The sequence below is a fragment of the Rhipicephalus sanguineus genome, chromosome 7 (genome assembly GCF_013339695.2).
Source record: "Rhipicephalus sanguineus isolate Rsan-2018 chromosome 7, BIME_Rsan_1.4, whole genome shotgun sequence".
In the NCBI taxonomy this organism is placed as follows: Eukaryota; Metazoa; Arthropoda; class Arachnida; order Ixodida; family Ixodidae; genus Rhipicephalus; species Rhipicephalus sanguineus.
Genome location: NC_051182.1, coordinates 158,357,455 through 158,365,806, shown reverse-complemented (window position 1 = coordinate 158,365,806; position 8,352 = coordinate 158,357,455).

Below are 8,352 nucleotides of genomic sequence, written 5' to 3'. Positions count from 1 at the left end.
CCTTAGATTTATGCGCACCTTAAAGGGGCACAAAGAGAGAAACAAGTTTAGATCGATAAAACAGGGCTCTGAGAACTCAGTTTCATTTTTAAATTTCGCCATCATAGGTTTATTAGAGAGATGAAAGTAAAGTTCAAAGTGTCATTTAAATTTCGGCCGAAATCTCCCCGCGTGACGTCACGAATTTCAAAGTGTATTTATCATATTTTGGTGCCATTGGCTCAACAAAATTACCCCAAACTAGGTATGTTATGTCTATGGCCCCCTCAAAGGACAATGTGTTTTTTTACCGATTAGGAACTACGTAAGTCCCTAGCAGGCGCCGTCAAAACATATGACGTCACGGCGAATGGTGCGGAAACTTCATGTGGTGTCGCCACCCACATTTTTCTTTCTGCGTTTTTTTTTCGCTTACTAGCGTCTTCTCGCAGCAAGCGTGATGTTTTTGGTATTGTGAAGAGTACTTCACCAAAATGAGAAAAATCGTTTTGCTCTTTAGTGTCCCTCAAAAGAACCCCGGGTGATCGAAATTTCCGGAGCCCTCCACTACGGCGTTTACAACGACGAAATCCAAGCGCGAGACGCGCAGATTTACGCATTTTGCTGACCGAGCTTCTTGCATAGCTACCCCAGCGTTGCCCCAACGTATGAACTGAGTGCATACCGTGTCATCAGTGTCGAAAAATCTTTCTGCGCCAATTTGTGGCTCGCAATCACGTGACATCCTGTCTTTCCAGGAACGCTGCCCTCCGACGCTCGTCGATTGATGCTGTCCAGGTCGTACGGAACGCTGGTGGACCCTTGCCAAGAGATGACTCCGTCCTACGGCGGGGACCGGCTCGCAAGCACCGACGAGGGAACGCTGAACGCAGTGCTGATCGTGGAAGACTCAAAGCCACCGCCGTATGATCACTGCCTCTTACAGGAGTCCGAGCCTCCACCCTACGTGGAATGCTTGCCGGGAGAGTGAACGCCGCGAACGCAGGACGCTTGACCACTCGTAGCCTTAACCAGAAGGCATCATCCGAGCATACCACTACATGACGCGGACGAACGTCCATAGTCGAAGCTTGACGTCACGAAGTGACGGATGTGACGCAACGATGACGCCACTTCCAGTCTCCTTGCAGAGCGCGCGGAGCTGCGTCACGTGACTTTCATGTTCCAAACGCCATACGTCATCGCGCCAACCCGAGCGTTTACGTTCTTCCCCGGTAGTGTGAAATGTCACTGCGGCATTTCATACGTACAGCTGGTGCAATAGCTAAGTGTGTGCTAATTTCCTTCAAAGAAACATTTTAAGAACACTCGCGTTTTAACTCTTGACACCGAAGCCCCACTGCCATGACGCCGTGCTGCTCAATTAATAAAAGGCACCACCATTCGAACCACCGGCAAGCTAAATAAATTCAACGACCTCGTTGTGCCGTCAATAAAGTTTTTTTCTGAATCGCACGCAAATTTGACATCGTAGTTCTTCAGTGGAATCAAAGTTCTTCAGTACAGCACGCAGTGGCAATAGCTATACTGTTCAACTGCTGCAGTGAAGACCTGCCGAGTCCGCTGCGGTTTTACAGTGTTACCAACAAAAAAAAAAACTATTGTTATCAGTTAGAAAAGGTAAGTGTGGATACTCATCACTCATTTTTTTTTAATAAACATAGCAGCTACAGGCTCTAATGACGTTTTAACCGCAGTTAGCCTGCTCCTGGGAATAATGAAGTATTCACGTCAACTGTAGCTTGCCAACTTTATCAAAGTTGACGGCCGCGTCATTCAGCCGCCAGCTTCGCATTTTGCCGACGCATACACTTCCCGAGTGTATCAAGTCCGTGTCATGGGGTTTTTATAGAAATGAAAATTCATTTATTGGGGTGAATAGGGGAGACGTCCGAATGTCCTCGGAGGTGGGTCAGGACATTCAGTGGGAGTAGTGGTGGGAGGTTCTTTCCCTTTTAGCCGAGTAGCTAACAGTAAAAAAACAAACAAATCAATTGCGTCCAGCAAATTACTGCAATCTGACTCGATAATTACTTTCCTAATTACAGGAAACGTCTCACTGCGGTGACATATCAAGTGCGTTTTTTTTTTTTTTGCTATGACGGCTGAAAGTAAATCCCGGGAAACGACAATGTGGCCATGGGCGTCCGGAGGGGGGTGCAAGGGGGGGCGGCTGCCCCCCCTTGGAATTGCGGATAATATTTTTCTATGGAGTTGCGATAAGCTAGATAGCTTGATTAGCACACTCAGGTACTGGCCTTCGGGTTTGCCATTCAATTTCGCGCGTTACAAACTACTGACTAATCTTGCCTGTCATGTCACGGCAGTAAAAGAAAGGCTGCCAGGGCTGAATGCCCCCCCCCCCCCCCCACTTGCGTATGCAACGCCTGCAAAAAGTTCTGCGGACGCCCTTGAATGTGGCCACGCATGAAAAGCTGCCATGTGAGAAGGGAAGGGGACCAAAAAAACAGAAAAAAAAAGCACGGGACGTCCAGAGAAGCGGAGCCATGCGAAAGGGAGTGACATCATGACTGGGCATATATATAATGATATATAATCGAAGCAAGCTGAGTAGAGACCTAATTAGTGATTGACAAAAGCTAAATAGAAAAACACATTAGTTATGATTAATTTGGTTAATTAGTTTGCATTAATTAGTCAACGTTGCACGTCGATATAGGGTGAACGGTGAAGTAGCCACACCGGATGGCAGTCGCCTTCGAGTCGTCTTAGTGCACTGCACAAGGTATACCTGTGAGCTTTGCCTGACAGCATCCCAGCTAGTCTGTTCATGGCGCCGGTCACGTGGCACGTGGCAGCGTATTCAGGTGGTATCGTTTGTTTACTGGGATGAGTTCCTGAGCCAGAAATAAGTTAGCGGGCATTTAACACGTTGCTGAAGCACCGAAGTTAAGCGTTAATTATGATTGCCTACGATTGTTTATTTATTATTATTGGGTCAACAGATATTCCTGAGGCAAAGCTCCCCGTGCCGTCTGATGACATGGTCCACTTCGCCTTCCTGGCACTCGTATTGCGTTTACATTACAGCGGGCTAACCTGTGACGTCATCATAGGTAATACATCGAGCAGCTACCCATTTCGGTTTCGACACATCATTTTCCGATCGTTTAAATGGTTGGCTAGTCCTATAAAAATCTAAACGTCTGTATTGGTTATAGGAGTGTCGATACCAGTGGAAAAAGAAAATATTTTACTATGGTTAAGAAATCAATGCAGAATTACCTTTAGGAGTTATGTAAGTGACTGATGCGCAAATGTTGTTTTGCCGTAAGAAAATTTAGTTGCGGCTTTCCCTGAACTGTGTTTTCGGTATTTATCGGCGAAGCGCCTTTCAATTTCTTTCTGGGCGTTTGCCAGTGCCCGGAACGACCCCATGGGACTCGCACCCGCGACCATCGAAACGCGTGTTATTATCTAAATGTCGGAATTCTCCTTATGTGTGCAATCTTCTGTCTGGGTTTTATATATATTGTCATAGGGCGGCCTTTTATTTCACCAACACGAAACATTTCAACAGTGCCGTTATAGAAAGTGTTCTGCATTTATTTTATTATTTTTTTTAATCGCGCGGTTGAACGCATTCATATGGTTCAGATGCATTCGCGCTCTGCAAGCGTTGTTGTTTAGCCCAGTGGGTAGGGCACTCGCCTTCCGAACAAGAGGTCTTACGATCGAAACTGAACACCGCAAATATATAGTTTTTTTTTTTAATTCCTTAACGTGGATTTGTGTTGCGTGGCAGAGGCGGACGGACAGGTACAATCCTGTCATTCAGCCAGCGTAGAAATGCTTACGGCACGTTAAAAATGTGATTGGCCCATTGACGTCTTTTGCTCACGCCATGAACAGCATACTACGCACTAAAACGACAAACCTTACCTGGATGTCCTCAGCGAAATATGCTTATGTGATTATGATCACACTTCCTTTATTGAAGTAAATTTAACCCATCCATGTTTACTTTTTTGGGGTTTCTAGTTTGGTGCACACGCTTGGTCAGTTTTGCCAGAAAAAGTCACAGTTTCGCCGCAACGGCGAAGCAATGAATGCGATAGCAATAAATTGTAATGTAACGCGAAGAATGGAAAGCAGCTCGAAATTGCCAGCGCGTCGCTCGAGCCCAAAGGACGCACGAAAAGAACGCACACAGGACGAGCGCGAACTAATGCGTCACAGCTCGACACTTTGAAGCGCACTGCTCAAACATAAAGCAGGACGCACGAAACGAACGAACAGGTACACACAAGACGAGCGCGAACTAATTGTCACAGTTGTTACTTATTTCTGTTTGAACAGCGCGCTCCTTTCGCAAACGCGGCCGCTGCAGCGAGCGAAGCGAAGCACCCCACCGGCCACCCCTTCTTTCCTCGAGATAAGCGCACGAAAGCGACCACGCCCTGTAGAGCGAAGAGCAACGGCGATCGCAGGAGCGGCGCGCGCACGTCGCGCCATCTATGTAGCCACTAAGAAAGCATGCTGAATTACGTGGTGTATATAAAAAAAATGCACCCACCTCCCCGAAGGGAATCGTGAGGAAATGCGAATGCATTTCTTGCGCCGAGAGTACACGGCGCAGTAATTTTAATGGCGTAAATTAATGACGAGACGAGGATTTGTACCGTAACCATTTATTTACACATTCATCAGCACCTGTTTGTGTTGTCATTGTACCTGACGGCCATAATCTCAGCCTTGTGGTCGCCGTTGGCGTTTCACAGCGGCGTCTCGAGCACACATTTCGAGAGGCGCCCAGCCAGCGGACGGGAGAGTGGGGCAGAGGGAGGAGAGAGAGCGAACGGCGAGAGTAGGAGCGGCGAAGCACTGCACCCAATGCCACATAGAAGAGCGGTGCGGAGCCGGCGCGCGCCCGCGCAAACCGCGGTGAGGAGGCGGAGCGCGCGCAGTCACGTGGGGTGTGACGTCGCTGCGCCGTTGCTACAGACGCTCCTCTCCTTTCCTCGCGCCGTTGCTATGGGACGGCGGATTCAGGGTCGCTTATAAAGTGCATTCGCACTTAATAGCGCGCCGTTAGCAGGCTGAAAGACGGTGCTGTCGTGGCCTAACGTCTAATGCGGCGGGCTGCAAATCGAGAGGTCGCCCGTTCGATTCCGCGCGTCGGAAAGAATTTCATAATTATTTTTCTTTATGGCTTTTCTATATATATATACATACTTATACATATACGGTGAATGACGGCGACGGGGACGGACATTTTCCAGCCGAGACTGTCCATATAATTGCTATCGCAATAAGCCGGGTTCACCACCGTTGACGTCTGTTCGTGCGCTCGTTTGTATGTTTGGGTGCACATGTACACATGGCAATTTAAAATTTTCGAATTTGATAATGGGGGGGGGTAGTGCTCCCTCCCCAGGCTACGCCACCTACTGCCGTCTCGAATCGATGTTCGACGTTCTGCAGCCTCGCAGGGTTCTGTTCCGAGTCCCTGAGTGTCCTTACGATAATGAATGTATGAGAAAACAAGCACAGTCCCTTTAATCAAGCCATGATGATACCTCTTTCCTTGATGTTTTCGGTTAGGCATGCATGCTTAGTGTGTTCCAATAGAAGCGTTTTGTGCAAAGGGTTGCCCTGATGCGCCTCCTTTACCGAAATTCACGCCGAAAAGCAGTCGAAATAGTTGATGCCCTTATCTCCCCTTAGCACCAGGGGAAGCTTTAGCTCGGAAGGGCATTGCATGACAGGTCGATCGCTGCAAGGTGTGACGTCAGACAAAAGTTGAGCCTTATCGTGGGTGATAAGGGCCTCAACTTTTTCGACTGGCTTTAGGCATCTATTGCGGGGAAGCAAAAGCACCAGGGGAAGCTTTAGGTCGGAATGCTTTGCATGGCAGGCCGATCGCTGCGAGGTGTGACGTCAGACAAAAGTTGTGCCTTATCGTGGGTGATAAGGGCCTCAACTTTCTCGACTGGTTTTGGGCATCTATTGCAGGGAAACCAACGCATCAGGGAACCTTAAGCTCGGAGCAACGCATAGGTTGGCCCATCGCTGCGAGGTGTGACGTCAGACAAAAGTTGTGCCTTATCGTGGGTGATAAGGGCCTCAACTTTCTCGACTGGTTTTGGGCATCTATTGCAGGGAAACCAACGCATCAGGGAAACCTTGAGTTCGGAAGCAACGCATAGTAGGCCCATCGCTGCAAGGTGTGACGTCAGACAAAATATCGTGGGTGATAAGGGCGACCATCTATTGCAGGGAAACTAACGCATCAGGGAAACCTTGAGCTCGGAAGCAACGCATAGTAGGCCCATCGCTGCAAGGTGTGACGTCAGACAAAAGTTGAGCCTTATCGGACTTTCTCGACTGGTTTTGGGCATCTATTGCAGGGAAACTAACGCATGAAACCTTGAGTTCGGAAGACAGGCCCATCGCTGCAAGGTGTGACGTCAGACAAAAGTTGTGCCTTATCGTGGGTGATAAGGGCCTCAACTTTCTCGACTGGCTTTGGCCATCTATTGCGCGGAAACCAACGCATCAGGGAAACCTTGAGCTCGGAAGCAACGCATAGTAGGCCCATCGCTGCAAGGTGTTCAGACAAAAGTTGTGCCTTATCGTGGGTGATAAGGGCCTCAACTTTTTCGACTGGCTTTGGCCATCTATTGCGCGGAAACCAACGCATCAGGGAAACCTTGAGCTCGGAAGCAACGCACAGAGGCCCATCGCTGCAAGGTGTGACGTCAGACAAAAGTTGTGCCTTATCGTTGGTGATAAGGGCCTCAACTTTCTCGACTGGTTTTGGGCATCTATTGCAGGGAAACTAACGCATCAGGGAAACCTTGAGTTCGGAAGCAACGCTTTGCAAGTGTGACGGACAAAAGTTGTGCCTTATCGCCTCAACTTTCTCGACTGGTTTTGCATCTATTGCAGGAAACTAACGCATCAGGGAAACCTTGAGTTCGGAAGCAACGCATAGAGGCCCATCGCTGCAAGGTGTGACGTCAGACAAAAGTTGTGCCTTATCGTGGGTGATAAGGGCCTCAACTTTTTCGACTGGCTTTGGCCATCTATTGCGCGGAAACCAACGCATCAGGGAAACCTTGAGCTCGGAAGCAACGCATAGTAGGCCCATCGCTTTGACGTCAGACAAAAGTTGTGCCTTATCGTGGGTGATAAGGGCCTCAACTTTTTCGACTGGCTTTGGCCATCTATTGCGCGGAAACCAACGCATCAGGGAAACCTTGAGCTCGGAAGCAACGCATAGTAGGCCCATCGCTCAAGGTGGACGTCAGACAAAAGTTGTGCCTTATCGTGGGTGATAAGGGCCTCAACTTTTTCGACTGGCTTTGCCATCTATTGCGCGGAAACCAACGCATCAGGGAAACCATCGGAAGCAACGCATAGTAGGCCCATCGCTGCAAGGTGTGACGTCAGACAAAAGTTGTGCCTTATCGTGGGTGATAAGGGCGACTGGTGTGCGCGGAAACCAACGCATCAGGGAAACCTTGAGCTCGGAAGCAACGCATAGTAGGCCCATCGCTGCAAGGTTGACGTCGCCTTATCGGGTGATAAGGGCCTCAACTTTCTCGACTGGTTTTGGCATCTATTGCAGGGAAACCAACGCATCAGGGCCTCAAACCTTGAGTTCGGAAGCAACGCATAGTAGGCCCATCGCTGCAAGGTGTGACGTCAGACAAAAGTTGTGCCTTATCGTGGGTGATAAGGGCCTCAACTTTTTCGACTGGCTTTGGCCATCTATTGCGCGGAAACCAACGCTCAGGGAAACCTTGAGCTTTAGGCCCATCGGCATCTATTGCAGGGAAACTAACGCATCAGGGAAACCTTGAGCTCGGAAGCAACGCATAGTAGGCGCTGCAAGGTGTGACGTCAGACAAAAGTTGAGCCTTATCGTGGGTGATAAGGGCCTCAACTTTCTCGACTGGTTCTGGGCATCTATTGCAGGAAAAAACGCATCAGGGAAAGAGTCGGAAGCAACGCATTAGGCCCATCGCTGCAAGGTGTGACGTCAGACAAAAGTTGTGCCTTATCGTTGGTGATAAGGGCCTCAACTTTCTCGACTGGTTTTGGGCATCTATTGCAGGGAAACTAACGCATCAGGGAACCTTGAGTTCGGAAGCAACGCATAGTAGGCCCATCGCTGCAAGGTGTGACGTCAGACAAAAGTTGTGCCTTATCGTGGGTGATAAGGGCCTCAACTTTTTCGACTGGCTTTGGCCATCTATTGCGCGGAAACCAACGCATCAGGGAAACCTTGAGCTCGGAAGCAACGCATAGTAGGCCCATCGCTGCAAGGTGTGACGTCAGACAAAAGTTGTGCCTTATCGTGGGTGATAAGGGCCTCAACTTTTT